Raw genomic sequence first — 9,370 nt, 5'->3', positions numbered from 1 at the left:
AGAAGGTAAATGATAAAAACAGAATTTTTGATGTGGAATGCTACCTAGCATAATTCTCAATGTAATTTTGTTTATTGTGGCATGAATGTTCAGATCCAAATGATTCAAGATAAAAGCTTATAAAACATAAAAATAATAATACGTTGAAGCATACTAACAAATAATCATGTCCTATCAAAATAGCATAGACAAAGAAAGCTTATCCCTACAAAATCATATAGTTAGGCCATGCTTCATTTTCATTACACAAAATACTCCCATCATGTACAACCCCAATGACGAGCCGAGCAATTGGTTCATACTTTTTAACACGCTTCAGCTTTTTTCAACTCTTACGCAATACATGAGCGCAAGCCATGGACATAGCACTATGGTGGTATATGGTGGTGGTTGTAAGTAAAAAAGGGAGAAGATAGTCTCACATCAACTAGGCGTATCAACGGGCTATGGAGATTCCCATTAATAGATATCAATGTGAGTGAGTAGGGATTGCCATGCAACAGATGCACTAGAGCTATACATGTATGAAAGCTCAACAAAAGAAACTAAGTGGGTGTGCATCCAACTTGCTTGCTCACGAAGACCTAGGGCATTTTGAGGAAACCCATCATTGGAATATACAAGCCAAGTTCTATAAGGAAAACTCCCACTAGTATATGAAAGTGACAACATAGGAGACTCTCTATCATGAAGATCATGGTGCTATTTTGAAGCACAAGTCTGGAAAAGAGATAGTAGCAATTGTCCCTTCTCTCTTTTTCTCTCATTTTATTATTTTTCTTTTTCTTCTTTTTTTCTTTCTTTTTTTCTTTTTTTTTCTTTTCTCTTTTTTTCTTTTTGGTGGGCTTCTTTGGCCTATTTTATTTTTATAAAGTCCGAAGTCTCATCCCGACTTGTGGGGGAATCATAGTCTTCATCATGCTTTCCTCACTGGGACAATGCTCTAATTATGAAGATCATCACACTTTTATTGATTTACAACTCAGGAATTACAACTCAAAGCTAGAAGAGGATATGACTCTATATGAATGCCTCCGGCAGTGTACCGGGATATGCAATGAATCAAGAGCGGCATGTATGAAAATTATGAAGGTGGCCTTGCCACAAATACGATTTCAACTACATGATCATGCAAAGAGCAATATGAATGATGGAGCGTGTCATAATAAACCGAACGGTGGAAAGTTGCATGGCAATATATCTCGGAATGGCTATGGAAATGCCATAATAGGTAGGTATGGTGGCTATTTTCAGGAAGGTAAATAATGGGTGCATGCTACCGGCAAAAATTGCGCGGTAAAATAGAGGCTAGCATAGTGGAAGGATGAGTGTGCGTATATCCATGGACTCACATTAGTCATAAAGAACTCATATACTTATTGCAAAAGTCTACTTAGCCCTCAAAGAAAAGTACTACTACGCATGCCCCTACAGGGATAGATTGGTAGGAAAAGACCATCGCTCATCCCCGACTGCCACTCATAAGGAAGACAATCAAAAGAGCACCTAATGCAACAAATTTGTCACACAACTTTTACCATACGTGCATGCTACGGGACTTGCCAACTTCAATACAAGTATTTCTCAATTTCATAATTATCCACTAGCATGACTCTAACATTACTACCTTTATATCTCAAAACAATTATCAAGCATCAAATTGATCCTAGTGTTTAATGCACTTTCTATGATAGTCTTTAATATACCCAACTTGGATGCTCATCATTCTAGGACCAAATTCATAACCATAGCAAATACCATGTTGTTCTAAGAGACTCCCAAAATAATATAAGTGAAGCATGAGATACTAGCAATTTCTTCCAAATTAATCCACCGCCGTGCTCTAAAAGATATAAGTGAAGTACTAGAGCAAAAACTATCTAGCTCAAAAGATATAAGTGAAGCACATAGCAAATTCTAATCAAGTGGGCTTCTCCCAAAAGGTGTGTACAGCAAGGATGATTGTGGTAAACTAAAAAGCAAAGACTAATATAATACACGACGCTCCACGCAAAACACATATCATGTGGCGAATAAAAATATAGCTCCAAGTAAAGTTACCAATTAACGAAGATGAAAGAGGGGATGCCTTCCGGGGGCATCCCCAAGCTTAGGCTTTTGGTTATTATTGAATATCTTGGGGTGCCTTGGGCATACCCAAGCTTAGGCTTTTGCCACTCTTTATTCCATAGTCCAGCAAATCTTTACCCAAAACTTGAAAACTTCACAACACAAAACTCAACAGGAAATCTCATAAGCTCCGTTAGTGAAAGAAAACAAAACCACCACATTAGGTACTGTAATGAACTCATTCTTTATTTATATTGGTGTTAAACCTACTGTATTCCAAGTTCTATATGGTTCATACCCTTACATACTAGCCATAGATGCATCAAAATAAGCAAACAACACACGAAAAACAGAATCTGTCAAAAACAGAACAGTCTGTAGCAACCTGTAGCTAACGCAAACTTATGCAACCTTAAAAATCCTACCAAAATAGTAAGTCCTAAACAATTTTTCTATTGATCAGAAGCAAAAAGAATCAATGCAAAATCACGTTTCTGTGAGTTATTGATTTTTTTCTCGTGGGCGCAAAGTTTCTGATTTTCAGCAGAATCAAATCAACTCATATCATAGGTTATCCTATAGGTTCTACTTGGCACAAACACTAAATAAAGTATGAAAACACATCTAAACAGAAAGTAGAAGCAAAATTTATTACTAAACAGGAACAAAAACAAAGAACACAAAGTAAATTGGGTTGCCTCCCAACTAGCCCTATCGTTTAACGCCCCTAGCTAGGCATAAAAGCAAGGATAGATCTAAGTAGTGCCATTTTTGGCACTTGATTCATAGGTAGCTTGCATGATAGATTCATAAGGTAATTTGACTTTCTTTCTTGGAAAGTGCTCCATGCCTTTCTCTAATGGAAATTGGAATCTAATATTCCCTTCCTTCATATCAATAATCGCACCAATCATTTTAAGGAAAGGTATACCAAGAATAATAGGGCAAGAAAGATTGCAATCTATAACAAGAACGATAAAACCTACGGGCACCAAATTTCTATTTGCAACAATGAGAACATCATTGATCCTTCCCGTTGGTTTTTTAATGGAGGAATCCACAAGGTGCAAATTTAAAGAGCAATCATCAAGAAACCTAGAATATCACATAAAGTTTTCGGAATCGTGGAAACACTAGCACCCAAATCACACAAAGCAAAACACTCATGATCTTTAATTTTAATCTTTATAGTAGGTTCCCACTCATCATTAAGTTTTCTAGGTATAGAAACTTCCAAATTAAGTTTGTCATCAAAAGATTGCATCAAGGCATCAACAATATGTTTGGAAAAGGCTTTATTTTGACTATAAGCATGAGGAGATTTAACAACGGATTGTAACAAGGAAATACAAATTTCTAAAGAACAATTATCATAATCAAATTCCTTGAAATCCGAGATAGTGGGTTCAATACTATTTAAAATCATGACCTCTCCAGTCCCACTTTTACCAAATTTAGCATCGAGATCTAAAAACTCCAAATTATCGGAACGCTTTTTAGTCGGCGGGCCCCGCAGACAGGCCTGATACTGTAGCGGTACTCCCGATGACGCTGGCTTGGTCATATGGTCATGGCAACAGCGCCGCCGTCTGGCATGCGTTAGCTGTCGCCATTCCCCATCTTGTCTGGTTAATGGCGTGTGAGGCCCGGGGAGGGGTCGGCCGACTCCAGGGGGCCGACTCCCACAGGTCCGTCTTCAGGGCGCTCGTGCCGTCTTCTGTCTACCCACTGACAGGCGGCCCCGCCGTCCTTGGGTCGTACAGGCAGGCGTCATGGGCACAGTGCGCCGCCTACTGTGGCTGAGGTCAGGGCAGGCATGGCAACAGTGCCGCGCCTCACCGGAGATTCTCAGCAATACAGCTTACTATAGCCATGCCGGCCCCTTGTAAGTAGGGGGGGACAGCCACGCCGTGGCCGTACCCCGCACTGTCCTTCGAGACGAGCGTGGAGTCGTGGGCCGACTCTCCATAGCCGGCTTCTCTGGAAATCGCCGGCCATGAGTCGGCTTATCCTGCAGTCGTTGTCTGGGACTCGGCGTATCTTGGAGTCGTCGTCTGGGACTCGGCTTATCTTGGAGTCGTCCTTGGGACTCGGCATGACCTGGATTCGTCCCTGGGACTCGGCATAACTTGGAGTCGTCCTTGGGACTCGGCATAAGCGGCGCTACTTATCCCAATGTCTTGAAAGGCTCTGGGGCTCGGGTCAGCCTACCCGTGGCCCATTACTCCGACAGGTTTGGCAGCCATCTTATTGACTAAGGTGGCTTGCTTATCAGAAATTTGGGCTATAGCCTTCTCAAGCCGGGTAATTTGAGAGTTCACACCATAAAATTCTTTATTCATATCATCAAGCTCCTTATTCATAAAACCCAAAAAATCTCTTTGTTCTTTAAGCTCTTTTCTGAAGAAATTATTATGCTCAAATTGAAAAGTCATAAAGCTTCTAATGTTTGATTCAATCTCTTCCATCCTTTTAAGAAGGAGGCTGGTACTTTTTAGGCAAAGCCATAAGGACAAACAGGCACACAAGCAAACAGAAAAAGGCAAGTGAAAGAGAGAGAGAGAGAGAGAGAGGATTAGGAAAGAGGGGGCGAATAAAACGGCAAGGGTGACGTGGGGAGAGGAAAATGAGAGGCAAATGGAAAATAATGTAAATGCGAGGGAGATGAGTTTGTGATGGGTACTTGGTATGTCTTGACTTGAGTGAAGACCTCCCCGGCAACGGCGCCAGAAAACCTTCTTGCTACGTCTTGAGCTTGTGTTGGTTTTCCTTGAAGAGGAAAGGGTGATGCAGCACAGTAGTGTAAGTATTTCCCTTAGTTTTTGAGAACCAAGGTATCAATCCAGTAGGAGGCTCCTCACAAGTCCCACGAACCTACACAAACAAACAAAAAACTCGCAACCAACGCGATAAACGAGTTGTCAATCCCTTCACGGCCACTTGCGAAAGTGAGATCTGATAGAGATAATATGATAAGATAAATATATTTTTGGTATTTTATAATATAGATGCAAAAAGTAAAGATGCAAATAAAAGTAGATTGAATGCTTATATGATAAAGGATAGACCCGGGGGCATAGGTTTCACTAGAGGCTTCTCTCAAGATAGCATAAGTATTACGGTGGGTGAACAAATTACTGTCGAGCAATTGATAGAAAAGCGAATAATTATGAGATTATCTAGGCATGATCATGTATATAGGCATCACGTCCGTGACAAGTAGACCAACTCCTGCCTGCATCTACTACTATTACTCCACACATTGACCGCTATCCAGCATGCATCTAGAGTATTAAGTTCATAAGAACAGAGTAACGCATTAAGAAAGATGACATGATGTAGAGGGATAAACTCAAGCAATATGATATAAACCCCATCTTTTTATCCTCGATGGCAACAATACAATACGTGCCTGGCAACCCTTTATGTCACTGGGTATGGACACCGCAAGATTGAACCCAAAGCCGAGCACTTCTCCCATGGCAAGAAAGATCAATCTAGTAGGCCAAACCAAACCGATAATTGAAGAGACTTGCAAAGATAACTCAATCATACATAAAAGAATTCAGAGAAGATTCAAATATTATTCATAGATAAACTTGATCATAAACCCACAATTCATCGGATCTCGACAAACACACCGCAAAAAGAGTTTACATTGAATAGATCTCCACAAGAGAGGGGGAGAACCTTGTATTGAGATCCAAAAAGAGAGAAGAAGCCATCTAGCTAATAACTATGAACCCGAAGGTCTGTGATAAACTACTCACAACTCATTGGAAGGGCTATGGTGTTGATGTAGAAGCCCTCCGTGGTGGATTCCCCCTCCGGCAGAACGCCGGCGACGGCTCCAAGATGGGATCTCGCGGATACATAAGGTTAGGGTGGCGGAAATATTTCTTCGGTGGCTCCCTGGATGTTTTTGGGGTATGTAGGCTTATATAGGAGGAAGAAGTACGTCGGTGGCCGCTCGAGGGGCCCAGGAGATAGCGGGCGCGCCCAGGGGGGTGGGCGCGCCCTCCTATCTCCTGGCCGCCTCGACTGCTTCTTGACTTGCACTCCAAGTTCTCCGGATCATGTTCGTTCCAAAAATCACGCTCCCAAAGGTTTCATTCCATTTGGACTCTATTTGATATTCCTTTTCTTTGAAATACTGAAATAGGCAAAAAAACAGCAATACGGGCTGGGCCTCCTGTTAGTAGGTTAGTCCCAAAAATGATATAAATTTATAAAATAAAGCCCATAAACATCCACAACAGGTAATATAATAGCATGGAACAATCAAAAATTATAGATACGTTGGAGACGTATCAGACTCCCCCCTTGGCACGCCCTCCTCCTGGCCGACCGCCTCCCCTAGCTCCTTTATATACGGGGAGGGGAGCACCCCTTGGAGACACAATAATTGATCATTGATATTTTAGCCGTGTGCGGTGCCCCCCTCCACCATAATCCACCTCGATCATATCGTAGCGGTGCTTAGGCGAAGCCCTGCATTGGTAACTTCATCAACATCATCATCACACCGTCGTGCTAACGAAACTCTCCTTCGAGCTCTACTAGATCGTGAGTTTGCGGGACGTCACCGAGCTGAACGTGTGCTGAACACGGAGGTGTCGTACGTTCGGTACTGAGGATCGGTTGATCGTGAAGACGTACGACTACATCAACCGTGTTGTGATAATGCTTCCGCTTTCGGTCTACGAGGGTACATGGAAAACACTCTCCCCTCTCGTTGCTATGCATCACTGTGATCCTGTGTGTGCGTAGGATTTTTTTTGAAATTACTATGTTTCCAAACAACATTGGTGTCTTTGTTGTGGTATACTTTGATGATATTCTTATGTTTAGCAAATCTCTCAAAGAGCATGTTACACATCTTAGAACTGTGATCCAAACACTAAGGAAAGAACGTCTTTTTGCTAATATGAAGAAGTGCACTTTTGGTGTTGATAAGCTTGTTTTCTTGGGTTTCGTTGTGTCTTCTAAGGGTGTTCATGTTGATGAATCTAAGATCAATGCTATTCAAACTTGGCCACAACCAACCAATTTGCAACAAGTGCGTAGTTTTGTTGGTTTAGCCAGTTTCTACCATAGATTTGTGAAGGAGTTTAGCACCATTGCTTCACCTTTGCATGCTCTGATCAAGAAGAATGCGCCTTTTGTTTGGGAACCATCCCAAGATACCGCTTTCAATGAGCTTAATAATTTGCTTACACATGCTCCCGTGCTTGCTTTACCCAACTTTGACAAACCCTTTGAGATTCATTGCGATGCTAGTGGTAATGGCATAGGAGGTGTGCTAACACAAGAGAAGCGCCCCATAGCATACTTTAGCAAAAAACTTTCTGGAGCGCAACTCAATTATCCCATCTATGACAAAGAGCTATATGCTTTAGTGCAAGTTTTGTGTGAATGGGAACATTATCTCCGTCCTCATGAATTTATCATCCATACTGACCATGAAACGCTTAAGTACCTTAAGGGTCAAACTAAGTTGAACAAGCGTCATGTCAAATGGAGTGAATTTATAGAGTCTTTTCCTTATGTCATCAAATTTATTAAAGGTAAGGAAAATGGTGTGGCGGATGCGCTTTCCCATATATGCATGCTTGTTACTAAACTTGAATTGAATGTCATTGGCTTTGAGCACATAAAGACTTGTATGCGCATGACCCTACTTTTGCTATTCCTTATGCAAAGTGTTTGACGCATCCATCTTGGGAACACTATTACATCAAAGACGGTTATCTTACGAGATCTAACAAATGTGACAGCCTAGATTTTTCCTTCTCTCTTTTTCTGGACTTGCCTTCTCTCTTTTTCCGGACTTGGTTTTCACAGTGGTTTTTGCCCTGATTTGATTTGGGTTTTGAATCATTTCAAATGGACATGTCACTTAGGCATATCCTTGACTTTCACCCAAGTGACATATCTACCTTATTCTTCCAACAAATCCCCAAAATAATCAAATGAATATTTTTCATAAAAGAAAAATATTCAATTTTTCTCTCTGAAACTCACTTTAGAAACTTGTGCTCCAAAGCAACCTCAATTTTTCTTGCTTAGAAAAATCTGAGATAAATCATGAATATTATTAGAACCTTGGCACACCTTCCCATGCAAAAATATTGCATCACTTTTTGTAATATTTTTCCTGTAGAAAATCTTTTCACTTCTAGACCAGAAATGCACTTTGTACAACAAGTGCATTTTTCCTTGAACTTTTGGCCTTGATCTTTCTTGAGCTTAAGAACCCTCCTAAGAAACCCTAAACCCCAGGAGATCAGCCCTAATGGCCTTCTAGAAGGTGGCCAAACTTGGCGACCAAGTTTCTGGACAGAAACTTGCCAGCTTAGTTGAGTCCAATCTGGTCGACCCGGGTATGAGCCATCACTTCCTCTAGACTTAACACTGCACGGTCGAGCGCGTAGACAAGGTTTGGTCGCTCCTGGGCGTCGTTTTGACCATGCCAGCTTGGTCACCGCGCGAGGACACGGCGCCTGGCAGCGTCTCAACGCGCTCTGGTTGGCGCCTTGCCCTCTGTTTCGCGCGTGCTCGTTCCAGCGCTCGCCGCCGACTGGTACACCGCGCAACAAGCCATGACCCATCACCCTTGACCGCTCCCTGGGGATCGCTACCGCCGGAGCCGCCGCAGCAAGCACGGGCGCGTCGTGGCCAAAACGCCACAGTGCGCGCGTGCACTTGTCCACTTCCCCAACCGCCTCCTGTGCTCGTCCGCGGGTGTGGGCAAGCTCCTGCATTGATGTTGAGCGTTTGCCCCCTCGCGTTGGAGTTTCTCGTCGCCGTTCGCCGCGTGTCCAGAGAGCTCCGGCAGCGCCATGTCCCCCCTTTGCTCCGGCTATATATAGCGCACCCCGCCTTGTTTTCGAGCCAAGCACCACTCCACCCAACCTCCACGAACATGTAGACAAGCAAAAGCTCGGTGGGGCAGGCCTCTGGCCGTCGCCCCGACCAGAGGACTCCGGCGATCCCTGCAGGCCAGCCGCCGCTATCCGGTGCCTCTCGAGCTCAAGAAACCACTTGGGCGGGGCATTGGTGGTCTGTTGGTGCTGCCTAGACGCTGCCACGCCCTCAGAGCCACCCCTAGCCATTGTCTTCAACCTCTCCGGCGAAACCCGTCCGCCATCGAAGCTTGCAAGCTCAACTGCGAGCAGCTCCGTCCATCCCAAGCCAAGCTACGGGTACGGGCAGGTGCGCCACGAGCCCGCTTCAATCCTACCCCTCTAGCCTAGCCCCAAACCCCCTCGTCGCCGGCGTGAGCTCTGGTGAAGCGCCC

Source organism: Triticum aestivum, chromosome 2B, assembly GCF_018294505.1.
Source record: "Triticum aestivum cultivar Chinese Spring chromosome 2B, IWGSC CS RefSeq v2.1, whole genome shotgun sequence".
In the NCBI taxonomy this organism is placed as follows: Eukaryota; Viridiplantae; Streptophyta; class Magnoliopsida; order Poales; family Poaceae; genus Triticum; species Triticum aestivum.
The sequence above is the reverse complement of the archived record's forward strand: the minus strand, read 5'-3'. Positions refer to the sequence as shown.